Source organism: Grampus griseus (assembly GCF_964374135.1).
Source record: "Grampus griseus genome assembly, chromosome: 9".
Classification (NCBI taxonomy): Eukaryota; Metazoa; Chordata; class Mammalia; order Artiodactyla; family Delphinidae; genus Grampus; species Grampus griseus.
In genome coordinates, this window is record NC_139003.1 from 5,595,625 (window position 1) to 5,622,302 (window position 26,678).

Consider the following 26,678-nt stretch of genomic DNA (forward strand, 5'->3'; position numbering starts at 1 on the left):
TCACCTTTCCCGTGTCTTAGTGCATCTCCCCCTTTCTTGCGACTCTTTCTGATGATATAGGAAGTTCCTATCAAGAATACAATGATTTGGAAAACAAGCTTGCCCTTGGGCATCGCGCCTCCTTTCTCTCCGGGTTGTATTTGCAGGACCTGTAGGCTGGAGCTATTACTCTATCTGCAAGGCCAGCCCAAGCGCAGTTTCAGTCTCCGTGACTTGTAAGGAAAGTGTGGGGATCTTTCTTCTTTAATTTTTTTCGGTGGTTTGGGGTATCGTTCCTAGCACCCCTAAAGGCATCCCCATGATGACTGAACTCATGTGTAAGTGTACACATGTCACAGGACAAGGTGGTCCTCACGCAGACAGTACGGGTGACGTGCAGTTAGGAACTTAGATATGAAGCCAGATAGGGAGGTGTGTCCTAGCACTGACATCCCAACACCCTAGAGAGCATCCCCAGTTTCCTGGACAGGGACCCTGAAATTCTCAAATATGCCATCACACACCACCTCTCAGAGGGGAGGGGATGTCAGACCAGACCTTCACCAGGTGTCCTGTTTCCCCACAGGTGGCATTGTGCCTGGGTTGCTTACAACAGAACTAGGTTGTATGAATTTCCTGGGGCAGCCATTACAAAGTACCCCAAGCTGGGTGGCTTAAACAACAGAAATTTATTCTCTCAGTGCCAGAGGCCAGAAACCAAAATCAAGACGTCAGCAGGGCCATGGTCCCCCCGAAGAGTCTAGGGGAGAATCTGTTCCAAGCCTTTCTCTTAGCTCCTAGCGTTGCTGGCGGTCCTGGGTGCTCCTTGGCTTGTGGAAGCAGCACGCCAGTCTCTGCGTCACCGTCGCTGTCACATGGCCCTCTCCCGCCGTGTGTCTGTCTGTGTCTGTGTCTTTGTGCTTCTGCGTCTTCTCTTCTAAGGACAACGGTCATTTTGGATTGAGGGCCACGCTACTTCAGGATGACCTCCTCCTAACTAATTACATCTGCAATGACCCTATTTCCAAATAAGTTCGCTTTCTGTGGTTCCTGGAAGGACATGAATTTGGGGGGGGGGACCCAGGTTACATTGAAAGCCAAGATCTGCAATTCATGTCCCTGGCTGGGGAGGTGCAGGACTTGTGGGTGTAGGGTGGTCATTCTGTTAAGACCAGGGTCATCTCTTGGTGTTTTTTTGGCTGTGCTGCGTGGCATGCGGGATCTTAGTTCCCTGACCAGGGATGGAACCCATGCCCTCTGCAGTGGAAGCGCAGAGTCTTAACCACTGGACCAGCAGGGAAGTCCCAGGACCAGGATCATTCCTGAAGGCAGAAAGGGGCAGCCAAGATATGGGGTCTGGGAGGCCTGGGGGAGCCAGCAGGTGGGATGCTGGGTCCTGAAGATGGGCCAGATGTTCAGCTTCCCGGGAAGCAGGAGTCCGTGCTGCCCTTTTCCGGTCAGTGTTTTTAAAGGCCATTCAGTGTGCTAGAAAGCGCCCAGCTGCAGAGGTGTGTCTTGTTAGGTGCTGTGCAGCAAGTGTGGCTAGTTAAGGCTTCTCTGCTGTCTGGCTGGGTAGCCGTAGGCGGGGCTCAAGAAGACCAGCGGAGTGACTGGGCTTCTTGTAAAGACGCGTTGATTAGGTCAGGGCGGGGGCTCGGCTTCTTCAGAGAAGCTGTCTGGGAGCGGGTGTCCTGGACCCAGGACAGTAGCCCGTGCTGTTGCCCTTGAATCACCGAGCGCAGGTCCTTGACCTTCCCCGAGGACGTGGGAAACCAACCCTGCCCAGCCCGCTGATGAAGCAGGAAGGTCTGAGTCTGTGTCCAGGCGGCGTGTGTGCTCTACTCCACGGGGTTCTCCCCTCAGGTCCTAGCCGCCACCTGATTTTTTCACTGGGCTTGCTGTGAGGCTGGCGTGGAGGGCATACAATCTATCTGCTTTTCCTGCCTGAATCTACGCCCGGGTCAACGTGCCCAGACCACATATTGTTCCCACCCAGAACTGATTTCACAAGATCGAGCTTGAGAGTAACGTCAGTGGCCTGTATGGCGGGTCTGGGTAAGCAGCTGCCTGTGAAACCCGCTGTGTCCGTTGGAAAGATGTCGTGAAGACGCCATTTGTCACATGAGCCCCCTGGGAGAAATTTCCTGTCTCGGTACCAAGAATAGCTGTGCTTCTGAGCAACTCGATTGTTTCTGTCTATGATGGACACCGATCACGTAACGACCCAATTTTCCCTGTCTGCGTTGCCTGCTGGAAATCTTAGAACCAAATGTGTATGAGGGGCATTAAGGGATACGTTTCTAGCCTGGTTTCTGAATCCATCTTTGGTCCCCATCCTTTTACTTTCCCCACCCCCTCTTTTTTTTAAAACAAGGAAGACAATTTATTGGAAGGATCTGGGTGTATTTACAGAATTCAAAGAAGAGCTGAACGCTCAGGACTCAGAAAGGGAAGGAGCCAGGCTGGTTCTGGGGAGCTTGGCAGGAAGAATTCATGGACATCCAGAGAATTCCTAGTGTTCGTGTCTCTCCAGTTACCATTCCAGCCTCCTCATTATGGGATCTCTGATTAGCCCAGTTGGGATCTCTGAACCAGTCGGTTACTGGGGGGCTGGGAGGCAGGATCACGCGGCAAAAGCAAAGGAACCAAGAACCCACCCGGGAAGCGAGCAGAAGTTCCTGGAGAAGAGGCGCAGTTGGCAGCTCTGCAGGCGCCCGTAACACCCTCCTCGTCCACCACCCAGCGTGTGTGCACACACAGCCTCCCACTTTTACGAAGATTCCCTCGTTGAACTCGGTCCAGTCACCCTACACACAGGGGTTAGAGGCCTTGCTACTTCCCCAGCATCATGTCCAGGCGTCACCACTAAGGATGTCAGCGTGACGGACGGAGTCCTCCATCTTCAAGTAATGAAATTCCCATGTCTCCTCCAGTGCTGTCTGCACCGTGTCCTTCTATCCGGTGCCTTTCAGCCTACACGATGACATAGAATCTATGTCAGTTCTGTCATCAGTTCCGCCTGCAGCCAACCCCTCGGGTGACACTCAAGCTTGGTAAACACTGCCTTCTAGTATTAGGGGAAAGAAAGAGGGAAGACAGAAATTCTGAGCACAGTCATTTTCAAAGGGAAATAAAGGAAAGGGAGATGATTCATTCTTCAGACACTTCAAGGACAAGAGAGGTAATACGGATGGAGGCTACAGTTCCAGATGCTAGTCTGGTCCCAGGACCAGCGAGTACCCAGGCTGGCTGGGGCTCTGTGCCCGGGTAGGAAAACCAGCCCTCTGTTCTAGAAGGACCCTACCTCTTGGAGGGGCTGCTTGTATGGAGTGTCTGTAGCCTTCCTCTGGTCTCCGGGCCCAGTGGCGTGTTGATTCAAGACACGTCTTGGGGACTCTGGGGTGTTCGTCACACTCCTCCCAGGCCCGCTGTTAGTAGCAAACCTATTCCCTTAGGGGATCAGGGTCGGCCACCCCAATCAAAGCAATAACCTTCTATACAGCCTCCTCGTCTGATACAGTGGTCGGCATTCTCCAGCCTGGGACAAAATCCAGCCTGAATCCTTTATTAATTTGTGTCCCTGAATCACTGAGACACAGTCACGCCCTTGTTTCTTTCCCCTGCGGCTGTTTTCACACGTAGCAGCAGACTTGAGCTGTTGAGCTATCCGAGACCACGTGACCCACAGAGTAGAACATGTTTACGCCTTGTCTAGTTCCCAAGAAGTCTTACGTGACCATGTGGCAGTAGAAGCTTCCAGAAAACAGCAAATCTTATCTCCAAAAGATTTTTTACAACTTGATTGAGGACGACTTTGCCTTTGTAGATGAGGAAAGGGAAGTGCACGTCAGTATGTTCTTGAACTGCAAATAATAAGATGAAAGTCTTTTTAAAAGCAAAAACAATCTTGCGTAGTCAGCAAGGCAGGACCTCAAGAAGGACTGAAGTTCACGTTACTAAGCTTTGCTCCCTAATCATTGATAATAATCAGTGTCTGCTATGCACGTTCGAAGTGCATCGAACGCGAGCATTGTTTTTCTCTGCCGTATGCACGTTCCTTTATTTTACTTACGTGCTTGTAATACTCTACGAATACATTATGTACATCATAAAACACCCCAAAAAATTAATTTAAAGGAAGAGATCAAAATAAAGAGAAATTAAAGTTGCCACACTTCTCTTTCCACATCCAGTGGACCCTTTTGCACACACTCTGGGTTGCTAACTAACCTGTATCCCAGGTTACCCTGGAGACCAATCTCTAGGTGTCCGCACGCAGGGTCCACTTCCTGGGCGAGCGGACAGGAAAAGCAAGATTCTCAAAATTGAGAACTGTAGCAAATTTACTTTTTTTGCTTTCTCCATCTTCTGTTGGCCAATACCTAAAAGCATTTCCACGTCAGACAATTCCTTTTAACGCAACTTACAGCAAACACACAGAATCGAGGACAGGACCTGTCACGGCACAAAACTCATATACGCCCTCAGACTCTCATGGGACCAAACTGAAAAGGCTCCACGGGTGGAATTGGTCTTAAGCAGGGCGCAAAAGAAGGGAACGGCAAAGAACGGCAGAGAGAGGACAGAAGGAAGTTCCAGATGGGCCAAAAGACCACAGGCTGCAGGGAAGAGCATGCGGGGAGACAGAAAGAAGCTTTCCTGGGCTGAAGTAGAGAGACTGTGCTCTGAGAGCGCAGCAGGGACGAGGAGGCCCGTTGATGGTGGGGGGATGGTATGAGGACAACCTACGTCACCATTTAAAAAGAAACAAAACTTTAGGTTGACCACAGAGACGGCCAACAACCATTACAGGTCTCTGTAAAGGGAGAACGGACCAAAATGAAGCTGGGAGAATATTATTAGGGCTGCTTGTGTAGACAGTGAGAAAGGCCTGTGAGGAAATGCGGCCACCATCCTAGTCCAAGGTGGCTTGGGACGCAGACCAGAGACCAGGACCACTGGAACGGTTGGCAGAAACAGAGAGGGGTGGAAAAAGAATTGATGGGGGCGTACGAAGGGTGGGCAAAAAACCAGGAAATGAAGAGAGAGAAGGACAGAGCCCCAAACCTTGTGCATTCTTGCCACCCGTGGGCTTGTCCAGTGATAGAGGTCATTGATACCGGTAACTCAAGACAAACTGCTCCTTGCCCAGGGCTCGCCGAAGCCTCTTCCTCGGGGCCTTTCTCGGCTTGGGGCTGCTGTGCACCAAGATGCTGGCGTGCAGACAGATGCCGGCGTAGGTCACCGCTTCCCAGGCCCAGTGCCGGTGCTTCCGGAGGGTTGGGATGTTCACAAGGACAATTCTCAGGCATAGGAAATATGATGAAAAAGAAGGCAAGTGACTTCCGGGCCACGGTGTGAGCCCGGGTGCTGGGATCACTCGGGCCGGGTCTGTGGTCCCTCATCGGCCCCAAGTGCCGGTGCAGCGAGAACACGAGCGAGAGGGTGGACACCAGGAACAGGAGGAATGGAACTGACCGCATGATAATTGCGTGAGGTAGAAAAAAAGCGCAAAGAGACGGTCTGTGTTCTACCAGCCAGGGTGTCGTTGCCATGGGAACCCTGGGTGGCAACCATCTGCACAAGAATTGACTTCCCGGTTGCTGATGATGATGTCAGACCAGACAGGATCAGGGAGCCCAGCAGCAGCCCGGGCACTGACCGAGAAATCCTGCACTTCAGCCAGAAGAAGATGGGGTGAGAGAAGGATGCTATCTTCACACGGCAGAAGACAGCAGGCCAGCTGGTCGGCCAGAAAGTGAGAGTGTTGATGAAGCTCCAGGAGATTCTGAAATAAAATTTGGAACCAAAACCAAAGGAAGCCAGGAGGTTGCGCTGGAGGGCCGTCCCTTGCAGACAGAACCGGGAGACGGCCAGGCGGGCCACAATCACGTCGCCTGCGCACAGCGTCCGGCAGCGTCCAGCGTCCCACTCCGGCTCAGCACGATGACTGAGGCCGTTCTGCAGCCCGGCAGCCACCGACTCCAGGAGAAAGGTGACCATGCAGGTCCACGTGGGTGAGGGGGACACTTTCTCCAGGCAGACTTCTACTCCGGGTGCCGGGACGCACCCACGGGGAAGCACAGCCTCTCTGGATGAGCCGCTCTGTTGAGACTACAGGCCCAGAGGCTCTCCTTGGATTCATGCAAAAGCGTAGCTACCAGCAAACACCACCATCCCACCACCTCCCCACTCCCACCCCTGCCGGTCCTCCAGGATTTGAAAGGAGGATCCTTGTCAGTTCTCTGGGCGCGCAAATCCCTCCCAGCTCAGTGATACCCTGTCTCTGTTTGCATAACCTGTATTTGCCTGCTCTCTATCAGAGCCAGATGTAGGGAAATGGTAACAGAAGAGAGGCTCCAGGGGTGATTGAAAATACCTGTATTTTGCCCTTTATTTCTCACCATACTATTTCTTTCCTAACTTTTCCTTAAGAGATGTCCTTCACCTCGTTTCCCTCCTGTAACCACAAACCTTCCCTGGCCCCTCATGTCCCGGCTTAATAGTTTATTCCGTTTCCTGTGCGACCCACCTGCCGAGTGGGTGGAGTGGGAAGTCAGTTGTGTGCGTAAGTCTTGGAAGCACTAAGCAAAGGCCCCCTGTTACCTCCAGTGCCTGCTCCTGCTGCCTAAGCTGGCGAGCTCCGTACCGGAGTTCCAGGAGTCTGCACTTAAAACATGAGTTTCCCTGATGTGTTAACATCGATGGTTATTTTAATCTGCATAAAAACTCCATGACGTCAGATTTTGACCATTTTCATCAAAGCAGAAACTGAGGCCCAGAGGGGCTGAGTCACTGAGCAAAGGCCGCACTGCTAAGTGGCAGAACCAGGATTTGAACCCACGTGGTGTCCGCTTTTACCTACAGTGCCCTACTGTGCAAGGCTTCCTCCAGCTCCGAATACAAGGCATTGCCCATCCTTGCAGCCCGGATAAAAGCAGCAAAGCTCAGGAGAAAAACCAAAGGAATGAAAGCTCCTTCCCCAGCCCAAGTCGGGGGCTCCACCAGCAGAGGTTTCCCCCCGACCTTCACACGAGAGGGCGCCCGCACCTCACACCCGATTCCTGCTGCGTGCAGCCCTCCAGCTGCTACTAGTTTTCATGGACATCCGCCCACCACCAGGCCTCATCCTTTCCCCCCCGAGAAGGTTAGCATCAGACCCCATGTGGCTCCCGACAGGCCTGTCTGATTCCCCCTTCCATCTTCCCGCCCAGGCCCCTACAAGCCCTGTACCTGGACAGACAAGCACTTGTCCTGCTTCGTGCTTCCAGGGAGTCCGTGCTTTCCCAGTGCCTTCTAGCAGCCACGGACACAGGCGGGAGGGCCTCCCCTGAGCTCAGGGTCCCCGGGACCTTCCTCCTGGCCTCCGCTGGCGCAGGGCCTGCTGTCTCCTGGAATAAACTCAGCACAGGAATGCCTGGGAGCGCTCAGATCATCCTCCAGCCGCAGCCAGGGGAGCCACGGGGTGGCCACGGGTGTGGGCCCAGCCAGGTGGATGGTTTCAGGGGGTCCGTACACGTGAGACCCTCCTCCCCAGGTCACGTGCCCCATGGCGGAGGGGCGGCCTGTCAGGGTGTCAGTTCTGCCTGCTGTTACCCTAGAGCATCCGGGTGTGTCCTGTGTCTCCTTGTAAAGCACCTCACTTCCTCTGTGGAATGAGGCAGCCTGTGAATTTCAAGAACGTAACTTGGACTTCCCTGAATCTGCTTCTGGAACTGGGCAAGGTTCACAGGGTCTGTGTACAGCCTTGCTCGACAGGGAATTGAGAACACATCAGTTCTCTCACCCGACGAACCCTTCAAGGTTAGTCATTTTATCCCAGATTTCAGCTTCCCGGACATTTGTAGAATTTCCGTCTTCTTCCGGGGTGGGGGGTGGGGGGTCAAGGTTTTCTCTCCCAGGCTGCTGTTCAGACTCTCGGGAGGACAGAGAGGTACACATCTTGTTCAAAGGGAGATGTTTCTCTCGGGAGCGTTTACGTTACCCTGGGAAGCAAAGACCTGGTTTTGGCTTAGTCCCAAAGAGTGATTTTCTAGCTGCGCAGCGGAGTATCAGAGAGCCTGGTGACTCGGGCTCCGAGGACGCACGAGCCCGCAGGTGCACGGGGTGCGGCTTCCTTCTGGGAAGAGCGCTGGAAGCGTGACTGCAGGTGCATGGGGTGCGGCTTCCTTCCGGGAAGAGCGCTGGAAGCGTGACTGCAGGTGCATAGGGTGCGGCTTCCTTCCGGGAAGAGCGCTGAAAGCGTGACAAGGCGGTCAGGCGGTGATTCGTGCAGTGGGGCTGGGGTACGGCTGATGCGAAAGACGACCGGGCCCGACCCCCCTAATCTGGGCCCCTCGGGCATGGCAAGACGGGGAGGAAGCTCGTCTCTGTGCAAACTCTGGACCGTTTATTCTTCCTTCCGCGATGAGGAACACTAATGTCTCTTAGTTTTGAAAGTCTTCTTTGAGAACTGCCTTCACAGCCATATCTATTCTCTAATACTCTTGGTGACGGGCAGGTTTGGTCTTTGGAAGTCAGATTTTCTCTTTGTAAAGAGATCTCTTTGGGCCAGTCATGTTTGGGGTCAGAAGTCGAGGATGAAGCCGCGTTGGTAGAAATGCACAACCGTGAGTCTGGGCGGAGATGTGGCACAGACTTAACCACGGTGCCCAAGGCCGATCGGGGCTCCACCTTCAGCTCAGCTCACCGTTTGGGCCGCAGCAGCTAACTCACCTCCCTCTGCCCTCGGTGCGAAGCCGTGTCCTTCCAACGGGACCTCGCCAACCACACGGTGAGGTTTGGAGACAGTTAGTGGTTTTTCTGCTTCGACTCCTAGTGTAGTGTGGAGGGTGAAACACTTTAATAGAGAGTATGTTTTCAACTTAGATCCTCTTCCTCTTTTTCTCCCTCTGCGGCCCGGTGATTAGAGTCAGGCCACGGAGGACTGCAGGACACCCTGCCCATCCCAGTGTGGCTCCGTAGGGTTGACCCCTGACTTGCTGGACACACTGAGGCATCAGTGCCCACGCAGGTCTGTCCCTTCTCCTCCGTGGCTGTCTAACCTGATGATACTCAAAATAAGGCCCATCACCAGACCCCTGGGGACAGAGGGAGGTCCTGGCTTCAGCACTAGAGGCACCTTGTCCTGTGGGTTACCTTTCAGGGTAACCGTCTTGCTGGACGTCTCAGGAGGGGCAGGAGGTCTCTGGCCGTGGCTCTCACCCACCCAATGCAGGAGCTTTTCCATCTCTCTAACAGGCCTGGCCGCCCTGGGGCACCACTGGCCAAACGCTGGCTATTCTAAGCCAGTCCACCAGCTCTCTGGTCAGCCTGAGGTTCTCAGGGAAATCCTGGGCCCTTTCCTTCCCCTGTGACTGTTTCGTCTCAGAGTCTGTGTCCAGCAGAGGCTCGGCTGCGCTCCTGGTCCTGGGATGCTACAGGTGGGGGTTAGCGAGCATCTGGGCTGCAGCGGCTCCGACACTGCCCTCAGACAACCCGCAGAGACCTGGCTTAGAAGAGAATCAAATGCAAACCACCCAAAGGGTGAAAATTCCTGACACTGGGAGGAGGAGACGGTTTTCTGGAAAGTGTGTTACGTGTGGGCCTCACTTCCCCCCTCCCCCCTCCCCCCTCCCAGTGTCCCACCCACCATCACTTCCTCCAGAAGGTCTGCTGTTGACGAGAGCTTTCCTGCAGGCTCCTTCCCACCCCCAGAAAAAGGAGATGGATTTTGACACATGCTGTTGTTTGCATGAGTGATATTCGAGAACAAAGCCTTCCGGGGTTCAGCCCGCCGCTTCCCCACCCTCCGCTGAGCTTGTATGAGAGGTGATGACAGAATCTCTCTTCTTTCCAGAAGATGTTGGTGTAGGCTGGGTGCTCCGTTTGGGTTTGCCGTCGTACCGCTACTCACGTGGCGTCACAGAAGGAGATGAAGTTGAGTGTGAGATTGCCGTTCGGTACAGTTCCTGCAGGCGCATTGGCTGCCCGTAGGCTCTGCACGCGTCAGACACTCAGACCATTATGGAAAGAATCGTCCTCCAATGTTAGGAAGGCACCTGATCCCAGCCCACAAGGTCGTAGTCAGCTTCAAGTTAGCGGGTCAGGAATGCAGGGGTCATGTAGGAATTCAAGGCAAGTTATCAGGCCAGGGCTTGTTGGGGGAACTAAGCAAGACAAAGAACTGATTTCAGACAACGTTAGGTGGATTTTAAAGACACACAAGTTTCATTTAATCCTTCTAATAACTTATGGGTTTAATTGTGTCCCCTCAACAAAGATATGTTGAAGTCCTACCCCCCAGCATCTCTGATTGTGACCTTATCTGAAAATGAACTCATCGATGGTGTAATTAGTTAAGATAAAGTCACACTAGAGTAGGGTGGGCGCCTAACCCATTATGACTGGTGCTTTATGAGAAGATGGTTATGGGAACACAGAGACACACAGGGAGAGCATCACGTGACGACAGAGGTAGAGACCGGAGTGATGGGTCTGCGACCCAAGGGTTGCCAGCAACCACCAGAAGCAGGAAGAGGCAAGGAAGGGGCACGGCCCTGCTAACACCTCGATTTCAGACCGTGAGGGAACCCATTTCTGATGTACCTGGTTTGTGGTGCCCTGGTACAGGCAGCAGGAAACCGGTACAGGGACCTTCCATGGGAAAGTGATGCCGTTTAACAGATGGGAGGCTGAGATCCGTGGAGCAAGCTTGGCCTGTGATCTGTCCTCCATCGCAAGAGTACGGTCAGTGAGGGAGGGTGCCGTGTGGCTCAGATGCCCCCCACTCTTCCCAGATGGGGAGAGAAGGCCGGCTGTGAGGCCGTCCAGCTGCTGCCAGTTCCTCGACATCTGACCTCGAAATCATTGGTGATTTTCGAGAGAGCAGGTCGGGTAGCCGGGAAGGGAAAGAAGCCGTATTAGGGGCTGAGGCCTGAGTGGGAGGCCGGGCGGGAGTCAGAGAGACTGGCCTTCTTTCACAGCGTTTGGGCAGCAGGGAAGGAAGCAAGAAGCGTGTGGTGGGACCTCCGAGCTCGTCCACAGCCTGGGCTCCCTGCCTCTCCCAGCCCCTCCCTGAGGCTGCTCTGGGACCACGTGATGAGGTGTCCACCAAAGGCAGTGAGAGTTCAGGGCTCCTGCCTAAGACGGTTCCGGGCAGATCAGAGGTCTTTCATCTGCAGCTGGAGGCAAGAGGCAGAGAAAGCCGAGGTGGTGCAGGTGCAGGTGCAGATCCGGCCCAGCAGCCGGATCTGGGGCCTCGTAGGGAAGGCGGCCGGGCCTGCTGCCTTCCGCGTGGGGGCTGTGCCGCGAGCACTGTCCCTGTTGAGGTCACACTGCTGAGGACCCAAGGCTCATTCCTCACTGTGGCAGAAGTGGGCCCATCCCGGCAGAGGCGGGTGGACAGGACTAAATGGAAGCTAAGGCGTTGCCTTGTTTGCTTCACGGTAGGAGAGACCTGGGCGCATTTACAGGTGGAGCAGAGATGATGCAGGGGCAGGTGTGACGGGGCAGGGGCATGAGCTGGTGTCCACCTCTGTGATGGCTTCTGTTCTCCACGCTACTGCTGGGTTTTGCTCTGGGGGGACACGTCCCATCTGTCCTCATGGCCCCAACGAGGCCATCTGAACCCCCCAGAACAGCCATCCCCCGAGTCAGCCCTCCGGCCTCTCTGGAGGGCTCGGGGACCCGTATGCATCTCAGTCTCCTGTGTGCCGTAAAGCCCAGGTGTCGTGCCTTCCCTGCGGCTCCCACAAGTTCCCGGGGGCTCGGAGGTGGGGCTCAGGTCCGCTCTGCAAGCCCAGAGCCGGCGTTGGCCTCTGGCCTCCCCGCAAGGCAGCTGTTTGTCCCCGGGCAGGGAGGGACTTGCTCTACGTCCCAGAGCTCAGTAGCGAATGGACACGTGGGAGCTGCTCTGCCCCGAACGCACTGGGTGCTCAGCAAAGCTGGACTCACCCCTTTCCCGAGGACGCCCTGGAGTTTGCTCCTGAGAAGAGCTGACCTGCCCTCTGACCTCCCTGAGTTAGCTCTCAGTGGTGGCTCCTGTGCGGGGCCCTGGGGAGCCGCCAGCACCATCTTTCTGCGCCTGGCTGGTCCCTACGCATATGTGTGTGTTTTAGAGCGCGGTGCTCCGCTGTGTCAGTGCTGTCAGGTACCTGAGCCTGCATCCTCTGGGCCCATCCTTAGGAGTGTCTCCTGCCGGGTGCAAAGGTCGTCTTCAGCTCAGGAGAGGCAGGCGGGTGGCCGGGTGGCCGTGCGGCCCTCGGCTGCCGTGTGCAGCGACCTCCTTTTTCCTCTTCTGCCCCCAAACCCCGTCCCTTGGCTTTCCTTCCCCAAGTTCATTACACGGATCTGTGTGCACAGTCTGTCCCTCACCAGGAGGCTCTGACGGCTGCCCGGCAGCCACTCCCCCTCTTTCTTCATGACAGAACCTGGCTTCACCCAGGGCCCAGCCCCTGGGCACGAGTTACAGATGACCTAACGCCCCTTCCCCATTTGGGGACATGCCTGGCTTCCACTTCACGGGGCTCAGGGGGAGCCAGCAAAACACAAGAGGAGCTCTGCGAGGGATCAGAGAAAAGGTGCCTCCCCTTCAACAAAACGAGGTGCCGCCGGAGGACTGATCCCCTCCTTCCTCTGTCTGCGGTGTGAGGCCATGGTTTCCGGGCCACATTGTCCATCTTGTGACCGGGGCCAACACAGAGGACGGCGGGGCAGACAGGTAGGAAGGTAATCTTCATGGAACTGGCATCACGGAGCTCGTTATTTTAGGTAATAAACGTCCTGGTAGTTTAGTCTCTTTTAAGTTATATGTTTCTGTTTCTGTTATAATGCCGCTAAAACATCCTAACTAATTTACACGTCTCCTTGGTGACGGAGGTGAAGTTCCTTCGGATGGCGCGATTCAGGCAACACTGGAAGAACTAATCTGGAATATTCCAGACCCAGGGCTGGGTGGGGGGAGGACTGGAGCGCAGACAGACTTTAATCCCCTCACCCCCGTGCTATCAGGGGAAACAGCAGGTAAAGGGACAGATGGGGGCAGGGCGGTCTGGGGCGGGGCAGTGGCCAGGGAGCCTTCTCTGTTAAGTGACCACGACTGAGCCAGAGGAGGAGTGTCTGGGGAGGAAACGCAAAGTGCAGATGAAGCCGCATAAAAGCCGCATGATGTGTGCCAGTCCCGTTCTCCCTCGACCAAGTGAATAAGCAAGGTTATCAGGCCACCTTTGGGCGAGGTCTTAGGTCTGAGTCCTGCCTCCTGTAAATTCAATTTTTCTGTGTTTTCTCTGTACGGCTCCTTCCACTTGGTTTCTTTTTTGTTTGTTTGCTTACTTTCGAAAAGCTGCCACCTAGCCTTCGACGACTTGAGGCTCTGAAGGGGTGGCCGTCCCCACTCTGTGCAAAGTCCTGGGGCAGCTGGTCCACCGGGAACCACAGAGCAGAGGCAGGATGTCCGCGTTAAATCTCTCCCACATTCAAGACAAGATGAGGTGATATGTGTCCCCCTTTCACCCTTCTATTCTGAATGTTTCTTTGAATCTGATTTCCCACAGGAAGGTGTGCGGGTGAGCGCGCAGCTCTGCGTCCCCCGGGCCCTGGTAACAGGCCCCTCGAAACTCCGGGGGCTTCTCTGGCTTTGCTGCCGAGTGGCCGCTAGAGGGCGATATAGCCCCACGTGCTGAGCCTGCCCGGGGGCAAGGCAGGACCCGCTGTCCCTGCCTGGGTCTCCATGTTCACCTTCAGTGCCCTGGACTACGGAGCAGGGTCGGGCCTCACCCCTGACCAGCCTGACGCAGCCTTTTAAAGGGGGGAATATTCGTCTAGTGGGTGCTTAATGGGAGCCTGCTGTGATCCCGGGTACTGGGAACACAGCCTCGAACTGCTGAGTCCCTGCGCTTGTGGGACTGCATTCTGCTGGGGGGCAGGGGAGGCAATGAGAGACAGAACCGCTGTGCGGCTCCAAGAAAAACGAAGGCGAAGGGATGAGGGTTGGAGGGGTGCGCTTTCACGTAGGACCGTCAGGAAAGCTGCTTCGGAGGCATCTGAGCAGGCGCGGGATGGAGCCAGGTGTGGCCGGGCAGGGGTGTGGGGCAGGGCGTGCCCGGCAGAGGGGAGAGCAGTGCAGATGTCCTGAGGCAGGGGCAGCCTCCAGGCCTTCAGGGAGCAGCTAGCACGGCTAGAGCCAAGTGGGGAGGGAGAGGGAGGGAGGGGTGGTCGTACAGGATCCCAGGGTCTCACTGAGTGATCCGTCGGAAGGTGCTGGTGAGGGAATCACTTGCTCTTGGGAGCGATCAGTCTGGCGACTGTACAGAGAGAGATGCTGGACACAGAAGTAGGGGACCAGCCGGCGCCCCTGGAATAGACCTGGAGAGCAGTTACGACCGTCTCCCACCTCCTTTGAGACCTCCTCTCGCCCTGCGTTCTCCAGAAAGCCTTGCCTGATTGTTCCTGCCTCGAGCGACCTGCCGGAGCTCTCGGGTGTAACTTATTTTGTTTCTGCCCAGTAGGTGGCCCCTTGTGACGTGCTCCCGTCACCTTCTGTCTTTGAGAAAAGCGTGTGTCCGGCTCTTCACACGCTGACCTCCATGCTCTTCCTCCCCAGTGCCAGGCAGAACCTCAGCAGCGAGGCCCCTGGCTGGTCTCCCTGCCTGGGAAGAGCACCGGCTCTGGGCTGAGAACGAGTCTGGATGTGCCCGTGGGTCTGGATGAAGGATGGACGCCATCCTCACCTGCAAGACAAGGGCTGGCCCGCGTCACGTGGGAAAGGGGTGGGTTATTCCGAGGACCCTGGAGCTGCTTTTTCTGTCCTCTTCCTCCATGGGCTCCTGGTCCAAGAGCTGCAGTGCCCTTTTCCTGCCACCCTCAGACCCAAACCAGCTCTCAGGGAAGGTTCTGGCAAAGGTATTCCAACTAAGATGTACATTATAGAAGTTCAGGGCTACATCCTCTGGGGGTAGTTGACACATATAAGCATATAAATGAGAAGGGGCTTCTAGCATCAAAACCAGATGCAAGGGAATTCCTGGCGGTCCATTGGTTAGGACTCTGAGCTTCCACTGCAGGGGGCATGGGTTCGATCCCTGATCTGGGAGCTAAGATCCCGCATGCCTTGGTGCGGCCAACATAAAATAAAATAAAGTAAAAGTTAATAGCGATTCTTAAAAAAAAAAAAAAAGATGTGACAGATGCTTTCTTTTGGATCATGTGTTGTTGGCTCCTGGGGTAAGACGGTGGTATTTTGCTAGCTGACCCTCCTCTGAGCAAGAACTGGCATCTTGTCCTACTTGGACAGCTGTCCGCCCCGAGTGATCGCAGCTGCCAGAAGTCAGCCCCACTGGGCACTAGGACGTTATCTTTGTCCTACTGGAAAAAACAGTGTTGAAAATCGCTGACTTGGACAACAACCTACTATGATGACACCACGGGCTACTCTCAGTCACGACCGTGTGGTGTCTGTAGGACAGGCCAAGAGGAGAAGGTGCTGCACGTACCCTGGGATCTGGGGAGTGGCAGCAGCCCAGCGAGGGCAACGTACAGCACGGGGCGTTCACACGAGGCCACGAAGCGTCATTGCAGCGGTGACCCGAAACGTCTTTGACTGCAGCCCACGGTCAGAAATGCATTGTATGTCGTAATCCAGCCATTTCTCATGAAACAGTATTTACCCTGGCCTACGTGTGCTATTTTCAGTCCGACCCTCGTTGGTTGTAAGAGCACGCTTTATCTGACCCACACAGTTGGTTGCATGATGGGGCAGGCGTGGGGTGTGTGCGTGCTCTTTGGAAAATACCACCCTAGATGGTCATAAACAGCACGATGGGCCTGGGAACGCCTGCGGAGAGAGTCTGGCTGGGAACTTCAGAGCACGGAGAGTCAGTGGGGTGGTGCAAAGAGGCGTCAGGACTTTGCAAGGAATGAGGAATGGTAGACATTTGAACTGTTCCTAAGACCAACTCACAACCGTGACCGAGGTCGTATGTACTTTGAACACCCCAAGTATATTTAATTTTCCGTTCGTAGTTAAATTAAAATACTAACCTTCCATCGCGAATGACTACGATTCTGGGCTAGGTCATTTACATCTCGGTTCTTTAAACCCCCGCTCCGGAGCTGTGGGTCTGGAGCAGAGGATGTAATGAGAGCTGCTTGAAATGCGAATGAGTTTCCCAGCGAGGTTTACTGAACTTGTAAAACTTCTGTCCTTTCACACTATCTCTGTGTTAGATCGCAGACAGCTCTTCTTTTCTCTCCCAGCAACTGAAGTTTATTTTTCAAATAGAAGTCTGCTTTCCCATAAAATGCCAAGGGTTTTGTACTGTGTGTGGAGGAATGGACTTGGGCTTTTAAGATTTTAATTAGGAGCCTCCAAGTCTTCAATTCACATGCCAAGGGCACCCCGGGGCGAGAACCTCCTGCCTCTACTCACCCCGGAACCGGACCGGGGCCACAGCACAGCCTGTGAGCCTCGACAGGGCCCGTCCCCCGGAGTCTAGGGCAGGGTCAGACTCAGTGATTTAGTCCCCAGCACTTGGGTCTGGACCTCAAGGCTGGTAACCCTGCAGAACCTCCACGCTGACACCAGTCTTCTCGTGTAAGGAGGCCGTTTCTGTGACCAGCAGGATGGAGCCACTCTATTTAAAACAGATGGAACTGAGTGATGATACGGTTCTAAAGGCGAGGGAGGATCTGAAAAGCCAAGCAAGAGTGGGAAGCCAGCCGGGGATTGGTGCCGACCCCCCGTGTCCCTCGTGGGAAAGGAGGAGGAGGGCAGCGGGGGGGGAGAGGCGGTGGAGGGGGGCACGCAGGGATGTCCCGGTGGGAGCTGTCTGGCTGGCAATATTGGGGGCCAGAGATGCTGTGCGAGGCCTGGCCCTCCCCCCAGCCAGAGGCCAGCCGAGAGGGGAGCCCGGGCACCGCAGCTGCAGAGTCAGCCCCCTGCGCACCAAGCAGGGCAGGGGCAGGTGAGGCGTGGGAATGGGGGCCAACAGCAAGGTGCCAGCCCCCGTGAATGCCGCTGGGTGATGCATGTGCCCTGGTGCCTGGGATGCAAGAGCAGACTCGTCCAGCCACCCCTTCCCCTGCAGCACCACGGTGACAGGAAACCTTTCAGGGCACCAGAAGCAGAGGCTCTTAGGGCAGCTCCACTCACAGGAATCGTCTCTAGCAGGACGTCCTTGACGTCCGGCCCAGCCCACAGATTCTGTCACGTGCAGATCCCTGTGTTCGATGCTCACTGAGTGCCGTTTTCGTACCTGCACACGGCCCGTTCTGCTTGTGCTCTAGAGAAGGCCCCGGGGCTGGGGAGGTGGAGAGGCCCCTGGGAGGAGATGCATGGGGAGAAAAGGTGACCTGACCGCTTCCTAGAAGCTGCGCGTGGGTGGCCAGCAGGGAGTTTCACCCCACAACACGCGGGAACCCCCTAAATCTCTCCCCCCGCCCAGTCCCGCGCTAGGACAGGCAGCCTCCTGCTTCTCCCCGGCAGATGTCACTCACCTTTTTCACTCTCCACCTTTGCAGGTCCTCTGGCCTGGGCCTGACTTTCTTTCCTTCCGCACATTTTCTTCTATAAATCAGCGTGTCTTTGGGACTCTTGGTCTGTGTGGCTGTCCTCCCCTGATGAACACAGTGACGTGCAGAGACGGCGTGGCTCACACGGGACCCCAGTGCGAGGTTCGGGGGGGCAGTATGGGGGAGATGGGGATGCCAGTCCTGACACAGGCAGGATCCCGAGGCCTATGGCTCCTGCCTGGGGGGCCTGGAAGCCCCCTGGCCTAGCCTCTGGGCACATACAGGTGATGCACAGACATTTATCACTGATGCAAAAGATGCGTACCCAGCCAAGAAGCTGAGTGCTGTGAACGTGGAGGTGAGAGCTGCGGAAGGTCTCAGGGCTCTCGGGCCCCGTGGGAGCCACCTTGCTGCCTGGGAGGTGATGCAAGGAGAGGGGTCTTTTAAAGCAGGGTCGACAAACTCTTCCTATAGAAGGCCAGGTGGTAGATGTTTTTGGGTTTCTGGTCCACCTGGTCTCTGCTGCCACGACTCAGCCACAGACAAATGTAAACTGTGTTCCAATAAATCTTTATTTATAAAAGCAGGTGGCCGGGGCTTCCCTGGTGGCGCAGTGGTTAAGAATCCACCTGCCAGTGCAGGGGACACAGGTTCGAGCCCTGGTCTGGGAAGAGCCCACGTGCTGCGGAGCACCTAAGCCCGTGCACCACAACTACTGAGCCTGCGTGCCACAACTACTGAAGACCCCGCGCCTAGAGCCCGTGCTCCGCAACAACAGAAGCCACCTTAATGAGAGGCCTGTGCACCGCAACGAAAAGGAGCCTCCGCTCGCTGCGACTAAAAACAAGAAAGCCCACGTGCAGCAACGAAGACGCAACGCAGCCAAAAATAAATAAATATATATTTTTTAAAAAAAAACAAACAGGTGGCCCACAGGATTGGCCTCTGTTTGAACAAATCTGGCCATCTTGTCCCCTCTTCGACCTTTCAGTGCCTCCCCAACATGCTCAAGTTAAAATCTGAAGTCTCGCCACCCCTCCACGCTCTGGCCCTTGGCTGGCTCTGACCGCAGCCTCTCATGACCACCAGCCTCCTGCCCGCCTGGTCCTGGAAGACGCCAAACTCGCCCCACCTCCAGGCCCTCTGCTCCGAACACCTTAGTGACAGATGCCGTGCTGCCTGCAGAGCCCCCTCAGGAGTGAGGGGCTCGGTCCCCGAGCTGCTGACCGTGCCACTAACAGAGGCACCTGTCATAGTGCCATGGCCCTTCCTGAGCCGGCCTGCGCCCCGCAGCTTGTCAGTGAGCAGCTGTAAAGGACCGGCCCCTAACCCCACTCCCGACGGCTCCCAGGGCTGTCCCCGCTCCCGAGCTTTCTGTAGGGCGCTCGCCGGGTCTGTGTGGCCCCTCACCTTCGCCCCTGGCCGACTCCTTCCCCTTCCCTGGTTGTGGATGTTGGTCCCAAGAGCATCTCTGAATTGCATCCCACCAGTTTGCATCTCATGCGTGCCTCTGGGGAAGCTGTACCAACTCCTGTTGCAGGCGGCCGCGCAGGCGTTGCCCCTGCCCTCAGTTCCCGCCCCGACGTCCCGCGGTCAGTGGCCGTTTGAGGGAAGGCAGGACAGAGTGGTTGAACCGACGAACGGGTGCTCGGGGCTGGAGGGCGGGTTCTGGGCTCGGGGTGAGGCAGCCCGTGAGGTGGGAGAGGACGCGGGCCGCTGGGGCTGCTCGAGGCCACTTGTACCAGCGGCCCTGGGTCTGTCCCCAGATGTCATGCGATCCAGAGTCGTGTGCGTTCTGCCCTGTGCCTGGTTGAGGGAGGTGCTCCCTGCTTGCCCGTGCTCCGCCTCCTGGTCCTGAGGCTGAGGGCGCTGGGCCCTGCACTCCCCAGCCCAGGCCGGAGCCCTCTGCGTCCGGGCAGCTGGTCAGGTCTGAATCCTGGGGCTGCGCAGACTTCAGAAAAACGTGACTCATCTTGCCTGCCCGCAAAGAAAGGAAAAGTATGTGTGGCCTCCAAGTTTCCTGAAAAGTTCAGCCAGCACATTGCAGAGGTATGTGGCCTGGCACCCAGTGTGGTCACCGGGGAGAGTGCCCTCTGCTGGCCACCACGCAGACGCCCCCAAAGGAGCCGATGTGGGCCCCAGGCTGGGCCGGGCTGCAGGGGTCAGCAATTATTCTTATTATTTGGGAGGAGGCACAGAAAAACATCTCCTTTCCCTCAGCAAATTGTAGAGCTCTCTAGTCCTCTAAGGGCTGCTTGGGCGATGATTCTACCACAGGACTCAGTAAAAGGAGGTCCTAGCAAACGCTGCATTCTTGCTTGGATCACTTCTTAATTCCTCTTTAAAAATAAGATTTTATTTTGACAATTTCAAACTTACATAAAAGTTGCAAAGATAGTACAAAGAATTCTCACATACCTTTCATCCAGATGCCCCAGTGTTAACATTTTGTTACCACATTTGCTTATGTTCTCAGTACGCATACATTTGTGTGTGTTTATATGAAATCTGAACCATCGGGAAGAAGTTGCAGTCATAATGTCCCCTGACCCCTAAGTATTTCAGTGCACATTTCAGAAAAACAGGGACATTCTCCTCACTACGGTTTAATTATCAAAACCGGGAAATTAACATTAATACAACCATGTTCACTGAGCTGCAGACTTTATTCTCGGTTCACAGAGTGTCTCAGTGACATTTTTGGAACAGGAAGCCCCCATCACGTGCTGTGTTTGATGGTCCTTTCTCCTCGGTCCCTCTTGATCTGGAGCCGCCTTCAATCCTGTCTTTGTGACATTTTTCAAGACTGCACAGGCCAGTTACTGTGTAGACCGTCCTTCACTCTGGGCTCATCTGACGTTTCCTCGGGATTCGATTCAGGTCAGCTGGTTGGGCAGGAGGGCCGTGCGTCTGGCGTCCTGTCCTGGCATCACAGCGGGGAGCACTTGATGTCACGCTGACCCATTCTGGATGACACTAACTGATTGCTTGGTTAAGGGAGGTGTCTGTCCCAGTTAGGAAAGTTATTACTTTTCCCTTTATAAGCGATAAATATTTCATGGGGAGCTACATTTAGAATCATTTAAATACCTTCTTTCTCATCAAGCTTTCACTTGCTAGTTTTAGCATCAGTCATTTATTCTTCCTGAATTATTACAACGGTGGTTGCCAAGGTGATTTTCTGATATTATCACTAATTCTACGTTGATTGGTTGGAATTTCTACTAAGGAAGAAATTTTCCTTTTCTCCTTATGTATGTACGTAGGTACATACTCATGGGTTCATATTTTATTCAGCAGGTTTCAGTCTGTCATTTACATGTTTTGATGCTCCAATTGTCCTGTTGGCCAGCAGGAGCCCCTTCAGGCTGGCCCCTGTGTCCCATGTCTGCCCCCAGCATGCTGTAAGCACTTCTTATTTTCTGGTGCAACAAAACCGTCCCGCCTCATCTTGTGCTTTCCCTGCCACAGTCCCTGAATCAGCCATTTCTCCAAAGAGCCCTTGTTACTTTCAGTGGTGAAAAGTATTTAGAAATAAGATCCAAAGTGTGCTCATTGCAACGGAGATGTCATGGCTTCTAAGCCTTCTTGGCAGACGTACTAGAAATACGCTTACGTACAGGAGAGTAGTTGGATTAGATAAAGAAGGTGTATCCACACAGTGGAGTATTAGATAGCTGTAAAAAATGATATCTTTGAGGTGATATATGGCAAAAGACATGAACAGACAATTCTCAAGAGACATGGAGATGGTCCTTCAACAGTACAGTGAGCACTTAGGCATCAGTAGACAGCCTGTCCCTAAACCCAGATTGTAGGATTCACCTATATTTTCCTCTAGTATCTGTTATGGCTTAATTTAACTCTTGTGTTCCAGAACGTTTTCATCACCCCAAACAGAAACCTCATACCAGTAGCTGTCACTCTCCACCCAGCTCCTGGCTCATCTGCTTTCTGTCTCTGTAGATTTGCCTGTTCTGGACTTTTCATATAAATGGAATCATACAAAACGTGGCCTTCTGTGTCTTACTTCTCTCACCCAGCATATCATTTTGAAGATTTACCCACGTTGTAGCATGTGTCAGTACCTCGTTCCTTTTTGTGGCTGAATAATAGTCCATTGCATGGATAGACCAGGTTTTGTTGATCCGTTCATCTGTTGGTAGACATCTGGGTTGTTTCCACCTTTTGGCTACTGTAAGTAGTACTGCTGTGGACATTCACGTGTACACGTTTTTTGTTTGAACACCTGTCTTCAGTTCTTTTGGGTAGATACCTAGGAGTGGAATTGCTGGGTCATCTGGTAATCCTCTGTTTAACTTAATGAGGAACGGTGAAACTGGTTTCCACGGTGCTGCGCCATTTTACATTCCCACCAGCAATGTATGAGGGCTTTCATTTCTCCACCTCCCCTCCAGCACCTGTTACTTTCCGTTTGTTGTTGTTATTATTATTGCCATCCTAGTGTATGTGACGTGGCATCTCATTGTGGTTTTGATTTGTTGTTCCCTAATGACATTGAGCATCTTTTCATGTACATATCGGCCATTTGTATATATGTCTTCTCGGGAAAAATGTCTATTCGTTTTCTAAGTGCATTTTTTTTTTTAAAGAAGGTGTTGGGGGTAGGAGTTTATTAATTAATTTATTTATTATTTGGCTGTGTTGGGTCTTCGTTTCTGTGCGAGGGCTTTCTCCAGTTGCGGCGAGCGGGGGCCACTCTTCATCGCGGTGTGCGGGCCTCTCACTATCGTGGCCTCTGTTGTTGTGGAGCACAGGCTCCAGGTGCGTGGGCTCAGTAGTTGTGGCTCGCAGGCTCTAGAGCGCAGGCTCAGTAGTTGTGGTGCACGGACCTAGTTGCTCCGCGGCATGTGGGATCCTCCCAGACCAGGGCTCGAACCTGTGTCCCCTGCATTGGCAGGCGGACTCTCAACCACTGCGCCACCAGGGAAGACCCGGGTGCATTGTTTTTTTTGTTGTTGAGTTGTAGGAGTTCTTTATATATTCTGGACACTAGGCACTTATCAGATATATAATTTGCAGACATTTTCTCCCTTTCTGGGTGTTGTCTTTTCACTCCCTTAATAGTGTCCTTTGATGTACAAAAATGTCTAGTTTTGATGACAGCAAGGTTTTGATGACCAAAAATACTTAATGTTCTGCTCCTTAGTACCTGGCCCATGGAGACACTCAGACTTGTTGACATGAAGGATGGGGACAGGTCACTGGTTCCGAGGAATGAACCTCTCCTGGGAAGATGAGAGGCCAGGACAGGCCGATGGACAAGGGGACTGTCTCACTGCCACCACATCAGGAAAGGCTGGCTCAGGGTCTAACAGTTCCTTTAAAGCCCCTAGGGAGGGGAGAGCAAAGACAGCAAATTCTCTGGAACATCCTTTTTTTTTTTTTTTTTTTTAGGGAAAGAATGAGTTTTTAATATCTTTATTGGAGTATAATTGCTTTACAATGGTGTGTCAGTTTCTGCTTTATAACAAAGTGAATCAGTTATACATATACATATATCCCCATATCTCTTCCCTCTTGTGTCTCCCTCCCTCCCACCCTCCCTATCCCACCTCTCCAGGCGGTCACAAAGCACCGAGCTGATCTCCTCGTGCTATGCGGCTGCTTCCCACTAGCTAGCTATTTTACGTTTGGTAGTGTATATATGTCCATGCCTCTCTCTCGCCCTGTCACAGCTCACCCTTTCCCCTCCCTGTATCCTCAAGTCCATTCTCTAGTAGGTCTGTGTCTTTATTCCTGTCTTACCCCTAGGTTCTTCATGACATTTTTTTCCTTAAATTCCATATATATGTGTTAACATACGGTATTTGTCTTTATCTTTCTGACTTACTTCACTCTGTATGACAGTCTCTAGGTCCATCCACCTCACTACAAATAACTCAGTTTCGTTTCTTTTTATGGCTGAGTAATATTCCATTGTATATATGTGCCACATCTTCTTTATCCATTCATCCGATGATGGACACTATATCAGGGTATATGCCCAGTAGTGAGATTGCTGGGTCATATGGTAGTTCTATTTGTAGTTTTTTAAGGAACCTCCATACTGGAACATCCATTTCTGCGTTTCATCTTCTGACCCTCAGGAAGTCCTCCTGCTTGACTGCAGTGAGTCTAGTGTCTTCCCAGCATTTCTCTCCGGAGGAGACGGCTGAAAGACCTCCTTTTCTGGCTCACGGGCCTCTCTCCATGAGGAGAAACTTTCACCCTCTTCCTCACCCTCTGACCCTCCGAGGACCCTCGACCAGCCCCCAGTCACCTAAAGGCCGGGACGCTGGGTTCTAGAACATTGGTGAATCAGCCAATTCTCTTAGATCGTCCCTGAAGGAAGGTTGGGATAAAATGAGAGCCAATGGCGTGGGAGGGGCTGCTAGTTCCAACAGTGTTCCTCGACTTTTTTTTTTAAGCATTTGCTAAAGCAGTTTAGCAATTGAGAATGTGCTTTGCTGATTTTTTTCTACTGTAGACACTAATCACCATTTACTAGAGTTTTTGTTGTTTGTGTTTTGTTTTCTCCCTTTTACATTTTGGTTTTCAGTGAAGTAGTTCAATCACGTGGTTAAAAAAAAAAAATCAAGCAATACAAAATGATCCAGTACTGAAAGGTCCCTGCCCCACTCCTCCAAAACCCAAAAGGGACTTCTTTACATTATGTAGCTCTTCAACTATTGTACAACTTGTCAGGGATAAACCTTGCATGTGGTCTTATCACAGTACTCACTCCCCACATCTTCCTCAATTTCCCTCCGTTCTCCTTTTTTTTAAAAATCCATCAACCTTTTCTTTTGATCATCTCCTGCAGCGTCTTTTTAGGCATTCTTTAATCCCCCCCTTACAATTTTAATAAAACAGAAATACCACATACTATTTATGTGCCGTATGTATCTGTGCTTTATATATATAAAAAGAAGATGTTCCCTCCCGCCCCCAGGAACCCATTTTCACCCTCTTAGGGACAGTATCGCCCCCATGGCAAATGGTGCCTTACGCAGAATTTGAGGTGAGTGATGTCAGTGAGTATGGTAACAGCTGATTCCTTTGGGATAAAGCCAATCTGAATTAGCAAACGATCTGAATTATAGAATATCTTTATTATGTTTCGTCAGCCTCAGGAAATGAACCGGCTACAGAAGTTAACTTTCCAGATATCGGAAACGTAAGCTTTTAAGCACCCAAACATGCATCTTTTCAAGTGTTAGGTGAGTCAGGCATTTTGCAGTTTTCTTATTCAAGAGATACTAAGTATAATTTCACTCTTTATAGATGATCTAGGGTCCTTCCCAGATTGCCCTATGATGGGCATCCAGCCACCGCTGAGATGTGAAGATCGTTTGTAGACTCAGGGACGGAAGGACTTGGGAGTGGTCTCTTCTACTGCGAGCCTCCTTCCATGTACCGGCTGCGTGGTCTGCAGCAGTGTTTTGCCTTGAATAGCACCCAGGCTCTCCTCCCTCGAAGTTTGCTGCTAAGATGCTGGGGTTCTTTGTGTGTATGGTTGAAAAGAGTAAATGATTAGGAGGAAAGTCCCTGGGCTCTTCATTCGAGAAATGCAGTGCTTGGGCTTTGAGTGTTTGGGCTCAAGAGCAGGGTTCTGTCCCAGTACCTCCGACTCAGTCGAGACCTGGAAGAGGAGCTGCCAACACGTGGTTCTCCCAGTTCAAGTCCAAGTGCCCCGCCCTCTGCCCGATGCAGGGCCCAGGCAGAAAGCCCCGCCCCAGCCGCCGGGGGAGGGGAGGCAGCTTCAGAACCGGGCTCTCCAGGTGATGCCCTCTGAGGCACACGGGGCCCTCTCCGGGCTGCTTTAAGGTCCCGATGATGCCGTCTGTGTGTAAGATGCTCTGCAGCTGACGGGGTATTTTTCCTAATTTATCTTGTTTGATTCCCGAAAACCTCTGTAAAACGGGCTCAGGCTGTGTTATGATCTCTTCGATGGGAGAAATGGGGAAGAATAAACGACGTAGCTCAGAATCGCACGCCGATGACGGAACCTGTATCGCTTTGAGGTGCTGTGTCTGACTCAAGTCTTTTAAACCTTTCAGGGCGTCATCTTGTTGGAGAATATATTTCACCGTTCAAAAGGAACAGATCACAGGCACATTTCAACTCAGGCTGGTGGTTCTAAACTGGTGGTTTCCAAAGGATGAAACTGCCAAAGTAGTTGGGGTTCTCCTGGGAGCCCTGGATTCCAGAAAATGGAGACGGTGCTTGGTTGCCCGGGAGATGAGGGCCCAAGTGGACCACACTCGGGCTTCCCGCCAGGTCTGTGAGTTCACGGGTCTCCACCCTTGCCAAGGGTTTTGCACATTCCTCTGGCCCTCTGGCCTTTCTAAGACATAACTTAGAGGGAGAAGGAAACAGAAAAGCCAGACGCTCAGCCTCTAGACCCTTTGGATCTAGTGTTTGAAAGCCCTTGCTCTGTGGCCTTGAGTCTGGGGTTCCCCCTGGGGCCACCTGAAAGCTAGAGTCGGGAGCAGATCTCATCAGCTCTTGTCTTTGTCACCTTCAGAGCCCTTGGCCTGGCGAGAGACCCCAGGGACTGCAGGGCCCACGAGAAGAGATTAAATGAGGTTACCACTGGGTCCTTCCATGGGGCACATGATGCCCCTGAAGATTTCAGGGATAGCGGGGGATCCCATACTTTTGGGGTGCTGCACTTTGGCATGCTAGAAATAATTATTGCCATTGGTTTTCGCTTTTTCTGTACTTTCCTGTATTTTGAAAATTAAGATACCCCCATTGTCACTGGGTTTAGATGTCACTGGTATGAGTTGAACTCTTCAAGCCGAGGTGGTTCATCTTTGCCCAAAAAATCACCCTCTTGTCACTCAAAGCGCCTGTCACTGGCGTTCCCGAGGGAGCCAGGAGGCGTGCATGACCTGGAAGGGGGCCGCTGGTGTGGAGGAGGGGCGTGGGTGCCTGCGTCGGTTGGGGACTGTCACCCTCGGAGCCACGGCCTCATAAACAGCTCTGGGGTAGAGGAAAGGAAGCCCCAAGGAGGTGACACATGATCTCACTCAGAGTCAAGTGCCACGGTGACCTTTAGAACTTTCCATGAAACCCAACACGGTATTTTGCAACCGGCAGGAGAGCACCAGCAAATCTGCGCTGGCGGGCGCGCAGCCCCCCTCTGCTCCGAGCACCGCCCCCCAGGCCTCTTACATAATGGCGTTTTGTTTGGCTCGCGGCCT

General features: G+C 53.3%; 1 protein-coding gene and 1 pseudogene across 3 annotated transcripts in view; one reads left to right on the plus strand and one right to left on the minus strand.

The window, feature by feature from the left end:
- PRKAG2 (protein kinase AMP-activated non-catalytic subunit gamma 2) overlaps positions 1–26,678 on the plus strand; it is a 277,365-nt gene that overhangs the window by 85,743 nt on the left and 164,944 nt on the right. The gene's annotated exons all lie outside the window — the stretch shown is intronic.
- On the minus strand, positions 5,090–5,982 carry LOC309827664 (taste receptor type 2 member 134-like; annotated as a pseudogene). Its single transcript has one exon. The product of its transcript is annotated as a taste receptor type 2 member 134-like (transcript).